The following is a 22,767-nucleotide window of genomic DNA, read 5'->3' as shown; positions in this document are numbered from 1 at the left end:
GGAGAGAACCGCATGAGCACTGGCGTAGCAGTGTGTCCTCGACAAACCAGGAAAACACTATCAGGCGGCAGGGTGATGGGGTTGCGGGTGGGGGGAGGGGAGGCGATGCGCCGGGCACTCCGGGATAAGGTCTGTAGGACCCTGTTAGATCCGCTGCAGGTGATGGTCTGAACGAGGGCGGGGGATCTTGGGAGTTTCTTATCTTCTTGCTGATCAGGGCCAGTCTAGATCTGTGGGAGGAGGGGGTAAGGGGAGGGCGGGGAGGCAGATTCTTTGGATGTGGGGTTGACACAGCCCGGGGAGGGAAGTAGGTGGCCTGCGACAATCCGGAAGAGGTAAATCCTGGGGAGACTGTGGAATCTGGGATCCCTAGAGTCTGGGACCAGGAGTGCTGGGGGGCGGGGAGCGGAAATCATAGAGGAAACAGGCTGAGCCCTAAACTCCACTCTTTACCCACCTCTCTCTGCCTTTACCATATCCTCACCTCCAGTCATGTCCTCAAACATCTGGATTCCAAATCTTGCCAATGACCTCCCAACTGTCCCTCACCCCAACTATCTCTCCCAGGAGAGACAGCTCAGACTGGCCTCCGCACCCTGGTGCTGCCTGCCGGCTACCCTCCTCAAGATCTCCAACAGCTTCTCCTCCTCCTCTCTGGGGTGCAATGGGGGCAGGGCATCCCAGGGCTGCCCCCTCCTTCCCTACAGCCCCCTCCTCCCTGGCGTCCCAACTCCAGCCTTGCACACTGCTGTCTACCCACACTGGCCAGTGGAGAGATATTTCAATATTCTCATCTCATCCAAGCTCTGACATCTTCTGAGGCTCCCCATTGCCCTCAGGATGGATTCTGGATTCTTCTTATTATTTTTTATCTTTTGGCCACCCGCGTGGCATGTGGGATCTTAGTTTCCGGACCAGGGATCGAACATGTGCTCTCTGCCTTGGCAGCGAGGAGTCTTAACTACTGGACTGCCAGGGAAGACCTGAATTCTGGATTTTTATATCCAACGTTTGATGTCCTGAAGGTCTCTGTGGTCCCATCAGCACACACGCTTTTCCCTGTCAGCCCCTAGACCTTCCCAACCCCCTTGCCCTTGTTCACGCCTGGGGAGGTTTCCATCATCAGCACTTCAGCCCTTTCTACTGTCCTTATTCCTCCAGAGCCTGGGAGTTCCTGGGGGCAGATGATAATAACCCATCCTCACACTGGGTTGAGCACTTCCCTACATCCTGTCAGGAGTCTTTGCAACTGTCCTGCAAGGTGGGTATCATGAGTCTGATTCACAGATGAAGACACAGTGGCTCAGGGACTTCCATGGTGGTCCAGTGGTTAAGAATCTGCCTTGCAACGCGGGGGATGTTGGAGAACTAAGATCCTATGTGCAGAGGAACTAAGCCTGCGCACCACAATTACTAAGCCCTCAGGCCACAACTAGAGTCCTGTTCCGCAACAAAAGATCCTGCATGGGGCAATGAAGATCGCTCAGGCTGGGACTAAGAACCCAAGCAGCCAAATAAATGAATGAATAGTAAAACAAAAACAAAAACGGGGGTGGTGGGAAGAAAGTAAAAGAAACAGGCTCAGAGTGGACCTATGAGATGCCCAAAATCAGTAAGCCAAGAATAAAAGAGACCCTCCTTCCAGTTTCTTCCCTGTGACTGACTTCTGCTCTTTCTTTAAGTTTCAGCTCAGCGGTCACCTCCCCCTGGAAGCCACCCTGGTTGCCAGATGGGGTCAGGTACCTCCTCTAGGCCCCCAAAGCTGCCTGTGCTTTCCCCATCACAGCTCTGACATGATGGCCCGGTGCTGTGAATCTGTGCACCCATCTTCCAGATGGAGCAATTGAGACTCTGGTAAGAAGTGAAGCTTCCTCCAGCCGGGAGTAACGGAGGGAGGGTGGGGCTCACTACCCTCAGAAGCAGCAGCAGATCCGGCCCTCCCCTCCCCCACTACACGCGAACCCAGACCCACACCTGACCGTTTATCTCCGCAGACGCCCGCCTCCCACACGCAGGCGGCCGACTGGCGTCTGCGCGGCGGACGCTTGTAAACACATTCTAGCGCTGGGACTGACTCGCTCCTGCGCTCCTTCACTGCCACGGGGAGGGAGATGTGGGGAATGCGGAGGGCGGGGAGGGGGGCTCGGGCGGGGTGGGCAGACGCAGGCAGAGGGCTGAAATATTGGCTCTTAGGACCTTGCGGTCCCACTTTCCTTCTGCTTCCCTGATTGGGCGGGGAGGCGGGGGGATGGGGTCGACGGGCCCTGAGCCCCCACTCCCTGCTGAGCCCGTGACCCTGGGATGAAGACAGCTCTCCACGCTCAGTGCCCTTGGAAAAGTTCCACAGGATTTCCTGGCCTGGCCAGGAGGCTCAAGTAAGGTCCGCCCCTCCTCCCGTCCTCCATCTGTGTCCAACCACCCACTCCCTTTCCTAAGTGGCCTTGGGAGGGGTCTTGCGGGACAGATTGATGGGCTGGGGACAGATGGATCGCGGCACGTGGGAGTTACGCCTGGACTTGGAGCGCGGGAGGGTGGCGCGCTGGTCACCGCCACCATCGGCGGTGGAGCGCTCCGGCTGCGAGGAAGCCGCCAGGAGGAGGAGAAGGGGCTCCCGGAGGTTCCTGGAGAACAGGCTTTCCTACCTCCCATCCTTCCATCACCCCCGCGGCCGCCACTACTGTGGTCCCATTGCGCAGGCGCGAGGAAGAGACCCAGAGAAGGGGGTCGGCCGTCGCGAGACACACAGCACCGCCTAGTGCGAGGTCTGACCTCGGGGTGCAGATGACGCTGGGTGGGTCTAGGATCTGGGGTGACTTAGACTTGGGGACCCTGTGTCGTGCATTGCATATCCCGCCCACCAGGGCGACCATTCCCAGGAAAGCCAGGGCTCAGCCGGCCCTGGCTGTGGGCAGAGCACGCCCCCTGCTGGGCACGGCCGGAACCCGCGCAGCTACGAACATTGGTACCCTGGATGGAATCCTCCACTCAAAATTGAACACCCACCCAGCTCCCCGCTCCCCGGCTGAAACTGACCCCTGATACAGAGCTCCCGACGCTGCACTGAGCCCCAACTCTGAGCTAAGCTCTAGACCTCAAGTCACTGGTTTCAGGCTTAGCCTCCAACCCCGGATAGAGTCCCTCGTCTGTTCAGACCCTCACTCCCTAGCGAGACCCCTAAGGATGTCCGACCACCTAGAGGAGCTATATCCATTGCTCCCGCCTCACTAATCCCACCTCTGCCATGACCTGGCTGAGTGCCCTGAGACAAGTTACTTGTTTCCTCTGAGCCTCAGTTTCATCATCTGTGAAATGAGACACCTGTAGGGTGTCACAGCATTGTAGGGTTGCCTTGAGAATTTGGTGAGTTAATGTATGTAAAGTGCTTAGGGACTGGAACGTAGTAGGTACTCAGTAAATATTAACTATAGTAGTAATAGTGTCAGTCGCTCAGTCGTATCCGACTCTGTGCGACTCCATGGACTGTAGCCCACTAGACTCCTCTGTCTATGGAATTCTCCAGGCAAGAATACTGGAGTGGGTAGACATTCCCTTCTCCAGAAGATCTTCCTGATCCAGGGATCAAACTCAGGTATCCTGCGTGGCAGGCAGATTCTCCATGGTCTGAGCCACCATGGAAGTCATCAACTATAGTATTATTATTATTGCCAGATATACTGCTGGGCACTTTAAAAGAAAAATAATTTTGTCGAGACATAATTTATATACCACACAATTCACCCACTTACAGCATACAATTCAGTGGTTTGGTATGTTACAATATTCATTTTCTAAAATTATGGCAAATATATAATAAAAATTACCAATGTAAGTCTTTTTAAATGCACAGTTCAGTGGCATGAAGTACCTTCACAATGTCGTGAATCCCCACCATCATCTTCAGAACTTTTCCATCAACCCTGACACAAACTCTGTCCTCATGAAACACTAAGTCCCCATTCCTGTCCCCCCAGCCTCTGGCCACCTCTATTCTACTTTCTGTCTGTGGATTCTCTGATTTGAGGTCCCTCATATAAGTGGATCACACAATATTTATCATCTATTTTTTTTCTTATATTTTGACTGCACCTCATGGCATGCAGATCTTCCCTGACCAAGGATCGAACCTGTGCCCCATGTAGTGAAAGTGAGGAGTCTTAACCACTAGACCACCAAGGAAGTACCGAATGTTGATCATCTTATGATCGGCATCTTAAACCTATTTTTTTTTTGTCTGAAATCTTTGTTATGGTAATATTTTTAATATTTCCAAACAAGAAAGAAATACAACATGTATTCAGTAGCAGATGTCCTTAAACCTATTTTTAAGGTTCAGAAGGCAATGGCACCCCATTCCAGTACTGTTGCCTGGAACATCCCATGGACGGAGGAGCCTAGTAGGCTGCAGTCCATGGGGTCGCTAAGAGTCGGACACGACTGAGCGACTTCACTTTCACTTTTCACTTTCATGCGCTGGAGAAGAAAATGGCAACCCACTCCAGTGTTCTTGCCTGGAGAATCCCAGGGATGGGGGAGCCTGGTGGGCTGCCGTCTCTGGGGTTGCACAGAGTCAGACACGACTGAAGTGACTTAGCAGCAGCAGCATGTTAGCATGAATAACTTCCTTCCTTTTTATGACTGAATTATATTTCACTGTTTGGAGAAGGAAATGACAACCCACTCCAGTATTCTTGCCTGGAGAATTCTATGGGCAGAGGAGCCTGGCTAGCTACAGTCCACGGGGTTGCTAGAGTTGGACACGACTTAGTGACTAAACCACCACCACCACATTTCACTGTATGGGTGGATTGGGTTTCCCAGGTGGCTCAGTGGTAAAGAAACTGCCTGCCAATGCAAAAAACGTGGGTTTGATCCCTGGGCAGAGAAGATCCCCTGGGGAAGGAAATGGCAACCCTCTCCAGCATTCTTCCCTGGGAAAGTCCATGGACAGAGGAGCTTGGTAAGCTATAGTCCATGGGGTCGCAAAGACTTAGCAACTGAACAATAACATATGGATGGATAACATTTTGTTACCCCTTCCTCTGTCGATGGACATTTGGGTTATTTTGTCTTTCAGTTCAGTTCAGTTCAGTCGCTCAGTCGTGTCCGACTCTTTGCAACCCCATGAATCTCAGCACGCCAGGCCTGCCTGTCCATCACCAACTCCCGGAGTTCACTCAGACTCACGTCCATCGAGTCAGTGATGCCATCCAGCCATCTCATCCTCTGTCGTCCCCTTCTCCTCCTGCCCCCAATCCCTCCCAGCATCAGAGTCTTTTCCAACGAGTCAACTCTTTGCATGAGGTGGCCAAAGTACTGGAGTTTCAGCTTTAGCATCATTCCGTCCAAAGAAATCCCAGGGCTGATCTCCTTCAGAATGGACTGGTTGGATCTCCTTGCAGTCCAAGGGACTCTCAAGAGTCTTCTCCAACACCACAGTTCAAAAGCGTCTTTAGGCTAGTGTAAATCATACTGCTATTAAAATTGTTATGAAAAAATATACTTGTTAAAGTCCTTCCTTTCAACTCCTTGGGGTATATACCTAGGAGTGGAGGCCTGGCGTGCTGCGATTCATGGGGTCGCAAAGAGTCGGACACGACTGAGCGACTGATCTGATCTGATCTGATCTGATGGTAATTCTAGGTTTAGTTTTCTGAGAAATGACCAAGCTATTTTCCACAGAAGTTTCACCATTTTGTATCCCTACCACAAAGTGTGAAGGTTCTAATTTCTTCATATCCTCCTGGACACTTTTCTTTTTTGGCTGCACTGCCCAGCATGTGGAATCTTAGTTTCCCAAGATCGAACCCATGCCCCCTGCAGTTAAAGTATGGAGTCTTAACGACTGTACCACCAGGGAAGTCCCTCCTGGGCACTTCTTATTCATTCTTTTACTTTTTGGCCTCGTGGCTTGTGGGATCCTAGTTTCCCGACCAGGGATTTAACCTGTGTCCACCCTGGTGAAAGCATGGAGTCCTAGTCACTGGACCACCAAGGAATTCCTTTTATTCATTCTTATTTGTGGGCTTGTAGGCTTTATTTTTTAAAATTTTATTGTTTTAAATTACAAAAGTATGATAACACATTTATAGGAGACTTGGAAAATGCAGAACAAGGTTACATATAGTTCCACTATATATTACAATTATTTTTTAAGTAGATAAAGAATTTTAGTTGGAGTTTCAATATCAAACTCTCAAAAATTAATAGAATGAATATACAGAAGAGTAGAAGGATATGAAGTGAAGAAGTGAAGTTGCTCAGTCGTGTCCGACTCTTTGCGACCCCATGGACTGTAGCCTTCAAGGCTCCTCTGTCCATGGAATTCTCCAGGCAAGAGTACTGGAGTGGGTCACCATTTCCTTCTCCAGGGTATCTTCCCAATCCAGGGATCGAACCTGGGTCGCCCACATTGCAGGCAGATGCTTTACCATCTGAGCCACCAGGGAAGCCCCTGTAGAAGGATATAGTAGACCTGAAAATCACTATGAACCAATTCAACACAATTAAGATTTATACAATTTCCACACAACAGTATGTCAGTGCATAGGAATGCCAATACACAGTGTCCCGGATGAGAAACTAGTACCTGGCTGTGAATGGGAGGAGGTGGGACAAAAATTACTGGGTTAAAATCCTGGACCTGCCACTTTCGCTTGCAGGTCCTCAGGCAAGTCACTTCCACTCTCTGGGTCACAGTCCCCTGATTTAAAAAAAACAAACAACAAAAAAAAAGGATGGGATAAAGAGACATTTCATCTCTTTTTGCCTCCTGAAGTCTGTGCCAGGGTTGTGTGTGCCCCACGTAGAGGATAGGACTCAACCTGCACAGGTTGTGCAGCCTGCTCTGGCTCCCCCTGGTCCTAGCTGCAACTGGGACTCAGGGTTGGAGATTCCGGGAGGAAATGGAGCGGCAGGGACTCTGGGAGCTGCTCCTGGGTCCGGTTCCCAGGACTCACAGCTGCATCCTCCGGGGGCCCCAGCTGGCCCCACCGCCCCACCCGCCAGCGGCCTGGAGGCTCCTGCAGATCTCCCTGGCTCATTCCCACGGACATCGTGCCTGGGTCTGGGAAGTCCCCTGGTGGGATCTCCAGGGTCCATCCGCGTAGCGACTGAATGAAACCTAACCTGGAGAATTTATCTGCAACCCAGAAAGATGTATCTTCAACCTTGGGTTAGATTCAGCTCGTCTGGAGGGTACAACAATCTACATTTTTAATGGGCTCCCTGGTCATTCTGTAGTTAAGGGTTCCCCGGGGCCGTTCTTTAAACGGAGTCCCAGTGGGAGAAAGGGGCAGTCCCAGAGCCACAGAGTTGTTCTGTTTTTCTTTTTGGCTCGCTTTGTCTCCATGGCCCTCATATCTCTGTTTTTGACTCAAGTCTCCTTCCTCTCCTTTCTTGGACTGGCCCGGGGTTGGCCTCTCCGCTGGCATCCGGCCCCTTTCGCGATTCCGGAGGAATCCCCCAAGCCGCCTGGCCCCGCCCCAGGCCCCACCCCTCCCGCGCGGCAACCTTCTCCCATTGGACTCTTCGTACACCGCCCGCGCTGCCATTGGCTGAGCCTAAGTCCTCGCTCGCCCCCACCTCCGTCGGCCCCACTGCGGCCCTTTTCGGGCGGGCGGGGGCGAGGCGGGGCCGCAGAGAAGGGCGGGGCAATTGGAGGGCGGGACCGAGCTTCCTGCCCCGCCCCGCCGGGTCCCAGTCCTCCGGCACGAGTCTCGCAGCCACAGCAACGGCCTCTCCGAGGCGGCCGGACAGAACCTCGACGGTCGAACCAACGACTGAATCCCAGAGAACAGGTAAGCGAGCGGTGCTGGGCCGCCCCGCATCTCAGCATATCTCGGGGGCCACTTGGTCTCTCTGTTTCTCTCGCTCCCTCTGCCCTGACAATCCCCCTTCAATCAGTATTCCTGCCTCAGTTTCCATCTCCCTCTCTCTTCTCCCTTTCCCTCTGTCTCTCTTGCTCTGTGGGTCAGGGGAGGCATATCTGATCTGCCTCCTCCCCACCCCCCGCATGGGTAGTGCTCTGAGACCAGAGCACACCCAACAACAAGGACTCTGATGGACTCTGCCCGTTTCACAGTGCAGGGTGCCAGGTCCCAGGGCCAGAATCCAGAGCCAGGAGGGCATTCCAGGTGTGGGCAGCCAGGCCAAAGACGTGGAGGTGAGGATGTGTGTGACTTCTGGCTGATCCAGGCAGCTGAGGGAGTGCGGAGCCAGGCCCACCCAGACTGGCCACCTGGGAGTCCCCAGTAGCCTGAAGCCTTGGTCTCAGTTTTGTCAGCTGTGAACTGGGGCTTCGTCACTGAGGTAATTGGCAGTTGACCTGACCCAGATCTGTGTGCATCACCACTCCCTGTAGCTGGGGGGGCTCAGCTGGAGGAGGGGCAGCCCCATCTGTAAACAGGCCTCTGAGGTTACTTCCTGAGCAGGTCTCAGCCCAGCTGGGGGAGATGAACATCCTGGGTTTGAGGGTGGGTGGGTAGCATAGCAGGGTGAGGGCAGTTCAGCCCAGTGGTTGGGGAGCTCAGAATTTGGAATCAGACAAACCGGAGTTCCTGCTCTGCCGCTCACCACCAGTACCTTGAACAAGTTGATTCCATTCTCCCAGCTTCAGTTTCCTGTCTGAGGGACATAATAACTCCCCCAGGGGTGAGGGCAGCTTGCAGGATTAAATACAGGAACATGGGCCTTGCATGTCTCTCCCCTGGTCCCCACCTCCTCCTCCTCACCCCCCTCACTCACTCTGCTCCAGCCACACAGCTGCCACACTCCACCAACGCACCAGGCACCCTCCTGCCTCAGGGCCTTTGCAGGAACTGTTCCTTCTACCTGAATGCCAGGTGCCCAGGAGCCAGCTTTAAAACATAACAAGTTGCCTAGATGGGCCGGGCCACGGGCCGGCGGGGCCAAGGCTGGGCAGCTGGGTGGCTGGGAGGGGCGGAGGAGGAGCCGACCCAGGGACGCTGTACCTATGGAAACCAGAACAAAGAACTGTCGTCCCAGCCACAGGAACACCTGGGCTGAGCTTCTCCCACTTGGCAGGCCCAGTGGCCTGGGACGCCAGTGGTGGGTGAGTGCCCAGATCTCTTGAGGGGAGGCAAACTGGGGACTCGAACACCACTCTGATGGAGGGTGGGGGTCCCTAAGTTAAAAGACCAGTCAGGCAGGTACAGGTTGGAGGCCCTGTGGTATCCCTTTCTGCTGTGTGGCCTTGGGCAGGTCAGGGGCTGCCTGAGCCTGTTTCCTCATCTGAGGCCTGGGGAGGGGAGGGGCCTCTTGGTTGCTTGGTGATCTGATGTGATGGATTCAGAAGGTCTCAATGTCCCTGTCTGTCAAATGGGGCCACAACAGGGTGCCTAGGACAGAACTCCTGCTATTGTCATGCAAATAGCTCCAAAGGCAGGTGCTGAAGAAATGACTCATGCTTGTGCAGGTTCAGCCCCAGGTGTTACAGACTGAGATGACCTAGAGACAGGCAGGACTTGGCCTTACAGAGAACTCGGGCTTTCACCCCAGAATCCCCCACATATACCCCTCCATCAGACGACTTCCTCCAGAATCTCACCACGTGAGGCATTCAGGAGGCACCTCTGGCCAAGTCCTTGGGATCTTCCAAGGCTCCATCCTCCCGGCCTCACTTTTCCCTTGTGTCCAAAGGGGCGGTGGAGGTTGGGGAGTGTCCACCCGGAAGAGACCCTTCCAGAAGGGTTCGTGTTTTGCTTCTATGTGACCTTAGGATATCTGTCTTTCTCTTTGCCTCAGTTTCCCTGGCTGGATAGTGGGGCCCTTGGACGACATCTCTGACTTCGTTTCTGGCACCGAAAGGCCATCTATTCATTCAACAAACTGGTTCTGGGTGCCTACTGTGAGCCAAGCCTGGTGCAGGGTGCCTAGGACCCAGCAATGACCCAGGTCCACGTGGTGCACCCCTCCCTCCCACCCGGATTCAGCTCACAGACATTCATCCAGAGAAAGTCATTAGGCTTAGCTGTAACTGCATGAAGGACTGGAGAGACAGATGGATGGGGAAGTTAGTTGAGGTGGGGAATTTGGGAGGGACTCCTGAGAAAGTGAGATTTGAATTGAAGCTCAATGGCAAGAAAGAAATAGCCATGCAGAGACGAGGGGCAATCCAGGCAGAGGGCACAACCCATGCAAAGGCCCTGGGGCAGCACCAGGCTCCATGTGCTGGTGGAACAACCAGGAGGCCTGTGTGTCAGGAGCAAAGTGAATGAGGGGGAGAGAGGAAGGAGGGGAGCGCAGGGAAGGGACGGAGAAGGTCGTGCATGGCCTTGTGGGCCACGGGAGGACTTGGGATTTTACTTTGAGGGGGGTGGGAGCCCTGAAGGGCTGCGGGCAAAGGAGGGGGACTCGGGTGTTCACTAGCGCCCTCTGGCGGCTTCTCCGGAGAGGAACCCGGGACAGGGGACGGGGACCAGAGACAGGATGGAGGCTGCGGAGAGGTGAGAAGTGGGTGGAGCCGGACTCTAAAGGGCTGTGTCCACAGTCTTTCCCGGTGGGTGACCCTCGAACCTCTGCCACTTGCTGTTAAAAATCAGACTGAGTCCCAGCCTCTCCTGTCCTTCTCTGCAGTGGGGTGGGCTTCGGTCTCCCAACATTCATTTTTGCCCATCCATTCTTTACCCCCAACCCCCGTCCCTCGCCCAATCCCTGATCTTTCTTCAGTGGAGATCTGACCACTGTGGAAAGTGTCTCAGTTTTTGCCGCAGCCTGGCAGGCAGGCAGAGCCTGCCCATCCTTGGGGTGGCCCCCGAAGGCTCTGGGAAACCCGGTTTGAGAACCACTGGTATCCCCTCCCCAGCCCCCACCTCAAACAGGTAGCCCCCAGCCCCACTTTCTACATATCCAAATGGGCGCCAAATGTGAGGTCTGAGTGATGGTTGATAAAGGGCTGGAAGCAGCGGGTACCCTGGTGTTGGCTGGAAACAGCAGGTGCTCTGGTATTGGCGGAGGGTATGGAATGGGAACAAGGATCGTGGGGGCATTTACCATGGAGGGCGGAGGCCCGGAGCCCCCACCCCAACCCCAGGCTTCCCTGGGCCCCTGCAGCAGGGGCTGAGGGAGAGAGGTGGGGTGGTAGCCCTGGCCTCGCTGAGCAGGCTCATCAATTATTGATGCCCTTTGTTGGGACATGAAGAATTCATGTGGAGGGCAGGCTGCTCTGTGGACCTGTGGCATGCCGGAGCCGGCCTCACCCCAATCATCGGAGTCACTTGCTGTACTGTTAGGAATTTTGCCACCCAGTTGTTAATATCCCAATTTTGCCACCCAGTCGTTATTAAAAATGACAGACTGTCAATAAAACTGGAAGAAAAAATAAATTTTAAATAATGACAGGCTGTGAACTTACAGTCAAATACATTATATTTAAAACAAAGGTATGGATGGGAATTCCCTGGTGGTCCAGCGGTTAGGACTCCCAGCTTTCACTGCAGGGGACCCAGGTTCCATCCCTGGTGGATAAATTAATGGCACAAGCTGCATGGCACTGCCAAAAAGAAGAAAAACACCCACAGAACTACAGAATACTATCCAGCCATAAAAAGGAGTGAAGGCCTGACACTTGTTACAAGGCAGATAAACCTTGAAAATGGGATGCCCAGTGAGAGAAGCCAGACACAGACTGTGTGATTCCATTTATATGAAAAAATAGGCAAATTCATGGAGATGGAAAGTAAATTAGTGGTTGCCAGGGCCTGGAGGAGGGGATGGGGCGTGACTTCTGATGGGGATGGGATTTATTAAAAAAAAAAAAAGGGACTTCCCTGGTGGTCCAGTGGTTAAGAATCTGCCTTGCAATGCAGAGGACACTGGTTTGATCTCTGGTCTAGGACGATCCATATGTCTCAGGGCAACTAAACCCGTGCACCACAGCTACTGAGCCTGCTCTCTAGAGCCTGTGAGCTGCGAATACTGAGCCCACGTGCTGCAACTACTGAAGCCCAAGCACCTAGAGCCTCTGTGCACCAACAAGAGAAGCCACTGCAATGAGAAACCCACACCCTGCAACCAAGGGTAGGCCCCACTTGGCGCAACTAAAGCCCAGGTGCAACAATGCAGATCCATCATTCCTTCTCCCAAGAAAGAATAATAAATAAAATATATAGATATAGATATATTTTATTTACTTGGTTGCACTGGGATCTTTGAACTTTGCTGTGGCTTACAAACTCTTATATGCCATGCATGCGGGATCCAGTTCCCTGAGCAGGGATTGAACTGGGTCCCATTCTTGAAATCTTAGCCACTGGACAACCAGGGAAGTTCAAGGGCTGGGGTTTCTTTCTGGAGGGATGAGAATGTTTCAGAATTAAATAGTGGTGATGGTTACCCAGGTCAGTGAATATATAAAACCCACTGAATTGTACACTTTAAAAGCATGGAGTTTATGGTATGTGACTTAAATACTTCAAAATAACTTATAAAAAAGCAAAGGTCATAAATGGTCAAAAATCCTTTCAGGACTTCCTTGGTGGCCCAGTGCTTAAGACTCCGACCTTCCAATGAAGGGGGCACAGGTTCCATCTCTGGTCTGGAAACTAAGATCCCTCATGCCAGGCAGTGCAGCCAAGAAAAGAAAAAATATATCCTTTCTAATTATTTTACTGCATTGTGCAATGACCTCTATGCTCTCGAGGTTATTTCTGTTTGGTGGAAATGGTGAGCAGTTTGTTCCAACTCCATGGTCAGGTTGGAAGCTTGAAACTGGCCATGGCAAGAGAATTTACACCATGGATATTGGCAGATGCTACAAATCAGGGTTTGATGTATTGTTCATTCATCATCTAATCCAGAGGTTGGCCAGCCTTTTTCTATAAAGGGCCAGATAGTAAATATTTTTGGCTTTGCAAGCCGTACAGCCTCTGTTCCCTCTATTCAAGGCTGTGCTTTAATATGTACACAAATTGGCATGGCTGAGTGCCAATAAAACTTTACAAAAACAGGCAGCTGGCCAGGGTTTGCCACCCCCGGTATAATTCCAGGTAATGTCAATAATGAAAATTAAAGGGTGGTGTGTCTCTAGTTGCTTGCTTTCAAATAGCACAAAAAACCTTGAAGAGATATTCCCTCCTATAAGAAAACCACTGTTGGATTCTGCAAAAAAGTCTGTCACCTGGCTGACGAGTAAGTGAAGTCCAAGTTTTCTCTGTTTGTATGAAAGAGAAGATCCAGGAACATCCATGTCAGAACTGCTTTCATTTATCCATAGCAACCATAGATTGGCTATTGGTACCAGTTTTACAATTGGGGTTCCCTGGTGGCTCAGTGCTAAAGAACCCGTCTGCCAATTCAGGAGACATGGGTTCGATCCCTGGGTCAGGAAGATCCCCTGGAGGAGGAAACAGCAACCCACTCCAGTATTCTTGCCTGGGAAATCCCATGGACAGAGGAGCCTGATGGGCTGTAGTCCATGGAGTCACAAAATAGACACGACTTAGCGACTTAACACCACCACCACCACCGCATTAGGCAAAACTCACTGAGAATGTTTATCGAGCATCAACTGGCTGCATGAAATTTACAGCGAGGTTTGCTATTTTCTTAAGTTGCACGGTACACATCCTTTATGTCAGGAAGGTTTATGGAAAACATACATATGTACCTACACGCCTACATCCCCCCCGCCCCCAACCCCGGAGAGCTGGTGGCTCTTTCCAGCAGGTGGTGAATGGGATGAGATGTAGCATTCCCAGTGCGCCTAGGAAGGGCCCCTGGGAGTTGGGGCGGAATCCCCATCACCCCCATGCCCAGCGTCCAGCACCGGGAATGTGTGCATGGAGAGGCCACCCGCAGCGTGCTCAGTTCAGGTTGGATGGAGGGCCGTGGGGAGAGTTTCCCCACCTGGTGGAGACCCCAAGGCTGGACCGTGCCTAGCATGTTGCAGGGACAGTGAGAGAGGAGATGAACTGGGAAGGTCACTGATGGGGCAGGGATGGGGGTTGGCCCTCCTCCAGAGTTTGGGGACTGAAAGGATTGGGAGGAACAGATCTGCCAGGCTGGGTGCCCTTCCCCTCTGGGAGGGCTCACAGAGTCCTGCCTCCCTGCCCCTGCCTGGGCAAGGAAAGGATGCTGCATGTCTAGAGCAGTCCGAGGCTCCAGGTCAATGTCTGGTCAGTTTAGGAGCTGGAGTGTCCAAAATGGGGGCAAGGACAAAGGTCAGAGCCAAAGAGACAAAGTGGGGTTTGCAGAGGGCAAAAGTCTGAGGTAGGGATGGAAGGCCAGGGTTCTGAGAAGAACATAGAGAACAGGAGTTGACAGAGTCAGGGACTCAGTGACTGGACACTCATTTCACAGATGGGAAAGCTGCCCTCGGGGGCTGGGGCTAGTCTGGAGTCTCGGTGGGGAGACCTCAGAGCTGTGGGAGGACTTGGACAGTGGGCTCCTCGGAGGCTGGGGACCAGCCTTCCGTCTCCTCTCTGCACTGCCCTGCCCCAGGGCCTTTGCACCTGCTGTTCCCTCTGCCTGGCTCACCTTTCCTCAGACCCCGCCCTTCCAGTCCCAGCTGCAGGGGCTCCTCCTCCAGGAAAACTTCCTGACCACTGGCCTAGGTCACCTGCCATCCCTGGCTGTCACTGCTTCCCACCCAGGCCTTATTCGTCTCTGAAATTATCCTGTTTATTCCACGTTCATTGGTTCCTGCTGTCTCCTCCTTCCAGCAGGGGTGACCCCTCTTAGGTGGCTGTTTTGGAAATTCAGAGGGCTTTTCCCCCCACTTGTGATAATAACGGGATGTGCTTGCATTCCGGGGGCAGGGACCAGGGACACTAGGCATCCAGCCATGCTCAGGGCGGCCCCTCAGCTCACAACTTCCTCACGTCCTGGCATCTACCAATGTACTTTCTATGAATTTGACTATTCTAGGTAAAAGTGGAGTCAAACAGTATTTGTCTGCACCTGATGTATACTGGAATGCATTTTTAAGGTTAACCTGCCATATGTCCTACAAACAGATGGTACCTTTGGAGTTCTTTTTTTGATAGAAATTTGTATCTACATGTTCACTGCGATGCTTCATTAAGGGGCAAACCTCTGACAGATTCACTCCATCCTTGAGTGCAGTGGGCCTGAGGTTTTCTTTTTTTGAAGATTTTTGTTTTCTTATGTGGACCGTTTTCATTTATCTATTTACTTTATAATTTTGTTTGTTTTTGGCTGTGCTGGGTCTCCATTGCTGCGCGGGCTTTTCTCTAGTTGCTCCAGTGCTCGGGCTTCTCATCGCAGTGACTGCCCCTGTTGTGGAGGTTGGGCTCGAGGGCGCTCGGGCTTCAGAAGTTGCCGTTCCGGGCTCCAGAGCACAGGCTCGATGGTCGTGGCTCATGGGCTTAGTTGCTTCGCGGCATGTGGGGTCTTCCCGCATCAGGGATCAAACCCATGTTTCCTGCATTGGCAGGCAGATTTATTATTACTGAGCCACCAGGGGAAGCCCTTAAAGTCTTTGTTGGAATTTTGTTACAATATTGGTTCTATTTTATGTTTGGTTTTTTTTTTTCCCGGCGGAGCCGGGCTGCTGAGCATGCGCACCGCGCGTACCCGCTCCCCCCGCCTCCGCCGTCGGAGTGGAGCTGGGGCTCAAATTATCCTCTGGTTTTTTTTTTTTTGGCCATGAGACATGTGGGATCTTAGTTCTCCAGCTAGAGACTGAACCCACACCTCCAGGATTAGAAGCACAAGAGTCTTAACCCCTGGACCATCAGGGAAGTCCCAATTTATTTAACATTTTTTTTAAATTATTTATTATTTTTGGCTGTGTTGGGCCTTTGTTGCTGTGTGGGCTTTTTGTAGTTGGGGCAAGCAGGGGCTACTCTCTAGTTGAGGCGCAGGCTGCTCATTGCGGCGGCTTCTCGATGCAGAGCACGGGCCCTAGGGCGCATGGGCTTCAGTAGCTGTGGCTCGTGGGCTCAGTAGTCGCAGCTCCCAGGCTCTGGAACACAGGCTCAGTAGTTGTGGCACGTGGGCTTAGTTGCTCCCAGATCAGGGATCAAACCCATTTCTCCTGCATTGGCAAGCAGATTCTTTACCACTGAGACATCAGGAAAACCCTATTTAACATTTTTAAAGTGAGGCATTATATCTATATAGGCTTCCCTGGTGGCTCAGCGGTAAAGAATCCGCCTGTCAGTTTGATTCCTGGCAATCCACTCCAGTATTCTTGCTTGGGAAATCCCATGGACAGAGACACCTGGCAGGTTACAGTCCAGGGTTTCACAAAGAGTCAGACACAACTTAGTGACTAAACAACAACAAATATATAGTAAGGGGCACAAAGGTATAAAATATGTCCCCTGGATACAGGCGCAGTGAGTGTTCAGCTTGATGATGTGTAATTCACGTATTGTAAAATTCACTAAAGTGTTCACATTCCAAAACATTCTTCTACCCCCAGAAGACATCCTGTTTCCATTAGCAATCACTCTCCATTCTGTGCTCCCCAGCCCCTGACAACAGGAACCCACTGTGTCTGCGGATCGGCCTGCTCTGCACGCTTCCTGTCAGTGGAGTCACACCCTGTGCGTCCTTCTGTGTCTGCATCTCTCACTGAGCACTGTGTTCCCAGGGTCCATCCATGTGGTAGCGAGTGTCAGGGCTTCACCCCTTTTCAGGGCTGAGTGATGCTCCCGTGTGTGGAGGGACCACATTTGATTGTCCATCTGTATGTGGGTGGGTGTTTGTGTCATTTCCGTGTTTTGGCTAGTACAAATGTGCTGCTATCTATGCCCACGTGTGTGTACGTTTCTACGCGAACATATATTTTCATTTCTTGGGCGAGGTTGATGCTTAGGAGCAGAAATCGCTGGGTCATGTGGTAACTGTGTTTGTTCGAGGACCTGCCAGAAAACGGTTTCCCATGGTAGCTGCACCATCTTCTGTTTCTACCAGCCTTGGATGAGGGCTTGTTTCTCCCAGCCTCGCCAGCCCTGTTTATTGTCTGTATTTCTGGCAGTAGCCGTTCTTATGGGGTGAGGTATTATATTATGAGCTCGACTTCCATTTTCCTCCTAGCCAGTGATGTTAAGCATCTTTTCACCTGCTTATTGGCCATTTGTATACCTTCTTTGGAGAAATGTCGGGTTTTTTTAAATCGAGATCTAATTCATACCCCATAAAATTCACCCCTTGAAGGTTTACAATTTGCTGGGTTTTAGTGTATTCACATTGCTTTGCAACCACCCACTGTAATGACTTTTTACATTCGTGTAAACCCAGATGGAGGCACAGAACCTGAAACACTCCAGGGACTTCCCTTGTGGTCCAGTGGCTAAGATTCCCAACTCCAAATGCTGGGGGCACAGGTTCTATCCCTGTTTGGGGAACTAAGATCCCGCATCCTGTGCGGCATGGCCAAAAAAAAAAAATTTTTTTAAAGAAATATTCCAGAGTTCGCCTGTACAATCCTGCTCACTGTTCTCACCACCTATTAATTTTATTTTTATACTGGTGGGCGGACAATGCTGCCTGTGGACTCTGTTTCAGGGAAGTGAGGGCACCCAAATTATTTTGGAACAAGGAGGTGGCACGGGATCTAGCAGGCCTGGGGAGGCAGGGACCCAGTCTCTTCTGGTCCAGCTATAGAATCTGCCTGACGAGCAGGAGAACCGGGTTCAATCCCTGGGTCAGGAAGATCCCCTAAAGGAGGAAATGGCAACCCATTCCAGTATTCTTGCCTGTGAAATCCCATGGACAGAGGAGCCTGGAGGGTTACAGTCCATGGGGTCACAAAGAGTAAGACAGGACTGAAGCGACTTAGCACACATATCCCCAGCCCTGGGACACAGCTGGTGCTGAATAAACACTCACTGAGAACCTGAATGAGCGTTCCAGTCGAGCCCTGGCTTCATTGGGCATTTCTGGCTCGTGATGGCAGTGGGGTGATCTGGCATTGGGTCCGCTGGGCAGACCCTGGGAAGGCCCTGCCCCCGCCAGGCCCCTCCCGGCTGGCCTGCCCTTGGACCTGGATGAGCACAGCTGGCAGGAAGGAAGGCTGGGGTCTATTTTGGTCCCCAGAGTGCTCCCCCGGGAGAGTAGTCATCTCCCTGTCTGGCTGCTTAGAGGGGGTGGCGTTTCTGATAGAACAATGGATGGAGGAGAAGGGGGGGGCTACCATGCAGCTGGGCTGGTCCAGGTGTCACAGATCTGGGGACTGGCCGGAGGGGCTAAGAGTGTGGAGTCTCCCACTCCACCCCCACCCCTCTTCCTCCTATGCTTGGCAGGGTAGGGTGGGGTGAAGCCAGTAAATAGGACCAGCCTCCCCTCTGAACCAACATGCACAAGCTCAGGACTTGCAGACTGGAAGGTCAAGGCCCAGAGAGGGGCAGAGCCCTGCCTGGGGTCACACAGTAATGGAATAGGGCAGAAAGACCTGAGTGCCAGGGTTCTTGGGATCTAGGGAAAGGCCTTCTCCTGTCTCTGAGACTCAGTTTGTCCGTTTGTAAACTGGGGGACCCAGGGTGTTGGGAGTTCCCTCTGGGTTCCAATGTCTGCAGACATCCCTCCCCTTATTCATTCAACACACACTTACTGGGTGCCTGCTGGGTACTAGGCCCCAGGCTGGCCGCCAGAGCAAGAAACATACAGCCCCTGCCCACACCCTCAGGCCTGGCGTGATGGACACTGAAACCAAGCGCTCAGGGCTGCAATGGAGGACGGACACCCATGGAACCATGGGAGCCAAAAGGGCACCCGGCACAGCCTGGGACATCCGGGAGTCTTCCGGGAGGAGGTGACAGTAACTCTGAGACTTGCATGGGGAGCAGTTTACAGGTGATGAGAGCAGGAGGGGTGCTCATAGAGGGAACAGAATAGAATGCCCTAGAGACCTCCCTGGTGGTCCAGTGGTTAAGACTCTGTGCTTGCAATGCAGGGGGTGTGGATTTGATCCCAGGAACTAAGATCCCATATGCCACCTAGTGTGATCAAAAAGAAAAAGAATAGACTGTTCTAGAGAAATTGTTGAGAAGGCATCCTTGCTGAGAATATAGAGAAATAGGTCTTTTCAGAGAGCTAAAGGACGCAGAGCTTGAAGGTCAGAAGTCAAGACAGTGGTCCAGCCTCTTGCCCAGGGAAAGCTCACAGCCTGGGGGTTGGGGGGGCTCTCAGGTTGGCCACAAGTTTCTGCCCTGGGATGGAGTCAGTTCTCCATCCTGACAGTCACCATCTTCCATTTTACAGAGGAAACGGAGGCATAGGGCAGTTATGTTGCTTGGCCACATGGTCAGAGCCAGGAGCAGGCCTCAGATATCAGGGCTGGTTTTGTCACAGGGGATATCTCCCAGCACCCCAAGACTGAGGCTGACTCCCAGGAATCAACTAGGAAAGGCAGAGGTAGCTGGGGTGCAGAGAGGGTGGGGCAGGCGGTCCCTGTGTTGCTGTGTGGCCTTGGGGAAATGGCTAAGCCTCCCTGAGCCTGGTTTCTTCTGCAAATGGGCAAGCTCAGTAGAATACCAGGCAGAAGTTGTGAAACAGGCACCGGCCACTGCTCAGGGCCTGCCATGTGATGCTGAGTCACTCGTACCCTGCTCTGGCCCCAGCCTGTGGACAGGGTCTGAGACTGGTGTAGGGGGCAGGGAGGCCCAGGTCATTCATCACCAGGCCTATCCTGACCTCTGTGGGCAGCAAGAGGGCGGCCGAGGGTTGGACTCCTCCCGGCGTCTGAGCTCACACAAAGAGGGGCTTTGTGGGGGCTCCCGTGGCTGAGTGGGCACCCACATGGCATTCCTGGTCTGGCTGGCCTGCAGCTGGGGTGGGGTGGATTCTGACCAGAGCCTGGGGCAGCAGTGGGGGAGGGCTGGGGGCGGGTCTCAGGCTACCTCATTCATTGGGCAGATGTTTCTGGAGTCTCCAGAAACAGAGTGGATAGGGAATCACGCCATTTTGTCCCCTGGGACCTGTGGTGAGGCAGACCACTGAGGCAGCAAAGCCAGGGTGTGCAGCAGGGATGGGGGATGCCTGGGTGCTGGGTCACTCATAGGAGGGGCCTCACTGTCAGTTTGGCTGTTCAGGGATGGCTTCCTAGAGGTGGTGTCCAGGCTGAGCTGAAGGATGAAGCTGCCAGGGGAAGAGGCAGGGGCTTGGAGGCCAGGGCTTTGGGGCATATATATGAGTCCACCAAGGAAGAGGCAGGGGTTTGGGGGCTAAGGTATTGAGGGATGTATAGGAGTTCACCAGGGAAGAGGCAGGGATCCAAATGGAATGTGAGGCTTGGTCTCAAGAGCCATGAGGAGCTTCCAGCTGGTTCTTAGAAGGAAAGGACTATGCCCAGATGTTCAGTTTAGGAAGAATTCTGGTGCTGAGGGGGAGGCTTCAGAGCCTGAGAAATCTGGAAGATGGCCATGGTAGGCAGGACATAAGGGACAGGCAGAAATCCAGGCTTCTGCAGTCAGAGGCGTGGCTGCTATTCCAAGAGCACCAGCCTGCCACTCACCTTGGCCACCTGCCCGGTCCTTTCCTGGGTGGAAGCTGATGCATGTCAGTGTTTCTGTATCAGAGGAGTCATCAGAACGCTGTGCTTCCAAAAACCCCACAAATGGCCCTGGGGAACCCCAGCCAGCTGCTGCCCTCTGACTCATCCAGGGCCTGACTAAGGCCTCAGGGATGTCTGCTGTAAACTCACGGGGTTGGGGAGATGGGGGGTTGCTAACTGCGCTCCTCCTCCACCCTGAACAGCCTGAGGCTGGGGCTGGGACCCTGTCTCATGGAGCTGTGCAATGAGGCCAGGACCCCCTGTACTCACTCATCCTGAGCCTTTCTCAGCTCACAGCAAGGCTACAGTGGGTTTGTGAGGCTGGAGCCAGGGCTCACGTGTAGTGGGATTCAGAAGGCCCTACTCATTAATATCCAAAATATATAATCAGTTCATACAACTCAGTAACAGAAAAAACAAACATCCCAATCAGAAAATGGACAGACCTAAATAGACATTTCTTCAAAGACATTCAGATGGCCAATAGGCACAATAAAAGATGCTCAACATCGCTGATAGAAGAGAAATGCAAATCAAAACTACAATGAGGTATCACCCCACACCTCTTAGAATCAGTTCAGTTCAGTTGCTCGGTCCTGTCCAACTCTTCGTGACCCCATGGACTGCAGCACGCCAGGCCTCCCTGTCCATCACCAACTCCCGGAGCTTGCTCAAACTCATGTCCGTCGAGTCAGTGGTGCCATCCAGCCATCTCAGCCTCTGTCATCCTCTTAGAATGGCCATCGTTAAAGGTCAATAGTAAATGCTGGACAGGGTGTGGAGAACAGGGAACCCTTCCATACTATTAGTGAAAATGGAAATTGGTGCAGTCGCTATGGAGAACAGTATGCAGGTTCCTCAAAAATCTAAAAATAGCGCTGCCAGATGATCTAGCAATCCCACTCCTGGGCACATATCTGGACAAGACTATAACTCAAAAAGATACATGCAGCCCAATGTTCATAGCAGCCAGGACATGGGAGCCACCAAATGTCCGTCAATAGATGAGTGGATAAAGATGTGGTTTACATATACAATGGACTATCACTCAGCCATAAAAAGAATGAAATAATGCCATAGGCAGCAACATGGACAGACCCAGAGGTTCTCCTACTAAGAGGACTAAGTCAGAGAAAGACAAATACCATGTACGGTACCACTTATATGTGGGACCTATGGCACTAATGAACTTGTCTACAAAACAAAGACACCAAGGGGACATTGAGAGACACCAAGGGGACATTTCATGAAAAGATGGGCACAAAAAAGGACAGAAATGGTATGGACCTAACAGAAGCAGAAGATATTAAGAAGAGGTGGCAAGAATACACAGGAGAGCTATACAAAAAAGATCTTTATGACCCAGATAATCATGGTGTGATCACTCACCTAGAGCCAGACATCCTGGAATGTGAAGTCAAGTGGGCCTTAGGAAGCATCACTACAAAGCTAGTGGAGGTGATGGAATTCCAGTTGAGCTATTTCAAATCCTAAAAGATGATGCTATGAAAGTACTGCACTCAGTATGCCAGCAAATTTGGAAAACTCAGCAGTGGCCACAGGACTGGAAAAGATCAGTTTTCATTCAAATCCCAAAGAAAGGCAATGCCAAAGAATGTTCAAACTACCACACAGTTGCATTCATCTCACATGCTAGTAAAGTAATGCTCAAAATTCTCCAAGCCAGGGTTCAACAGTATGTGAACTGTGAACTTCCAGATGTTCAAGCTGGATTTAGAAAAGGCAGAGGAACCAGAGATCAAATTGCCAACATCCACTGGATCATCGAAAAAGCAAGAGTTCCAGAAAAACATCTACTACTGCTATTATTGACTATGCTTTGACTGTGTGGATCAGGACAAACTGTGGAAAATACTTCAGGAGATGGGAACACCAGATCACCCTACCTGCTTCCTGAGAAATCTTGTATGCAGGTCAAAAAGCATCAAGTAGAACTGGACATGGAACAACAGATTGGTTCCAAATCTGGAAAGGAGTACGTTAAGGCTGTATATTGTCACCCTGCCTATTTAACTTATATGCAGAGTATATCATGAGAAATGCTGGGCTGAAGAAGCACAAGCTGGAATCAAGATTGCCGGAAGAAATATCAATAACCTCAGATACGCAGATACCACCACCCTTATGGCAGAAAATGAAGAACTCAAGAGCCTCTTGTTGAAAGTGAAAGAGGAGAGTGAAAAAGCTGGCTTAAAACTCAACATTCAGAAAACTAGAATCATGGCATCTTGTCCTATCACTTTATGGCAAATAGATGGGGAACATGG

At 51.9% G+C, this 22,767-nt stretch overlaps 1 protein-coding gene across 4 annotated transcripts in view; it reads left to right on the top strand.

Moving 5' to 3' along the window:
* Positions 1–7,647: 7,647 nt before the first annotated feature.
* Positions 7,648–22,767, top strand: part of TNFAIP8L1 (TNF alpha induced protein 8 like 1) — a 26,506-nt gene continuing 11,386 nt past the window's right edge. For all 4 annotated transcript variants that reach the window (XM_070793071.1, XM_070793070.1, XM_019964418.2 and 1 more), the window contains exon 1: positions 7,648–7,796. The gene's annotated coding sequence lies outside the window, so the exon portion shown is untranslated. The remainder of the gene's footprint in view (positions 7,797–22,767) is intronic.

This window comes from Bos indicus, chromosome 7 (genome assembly GCF_029378745.1).
Source record: "Bos indicus isolate NIAB-ARS_2022 breed Sahiwal x Tharparkar chromosome 7, NIAB-ARS_B.indTharparkar_mat_pri_1.0, whole genome shotgun sequence".
NCBI lineage: Eukaryota > Metazoa > Chordata > Mammalia > Artiodactyla > Bovidae > Bos > Bos indicus.
This window is presented reverse-complemented; position numbering and strand designations above follow the sequence as displayed.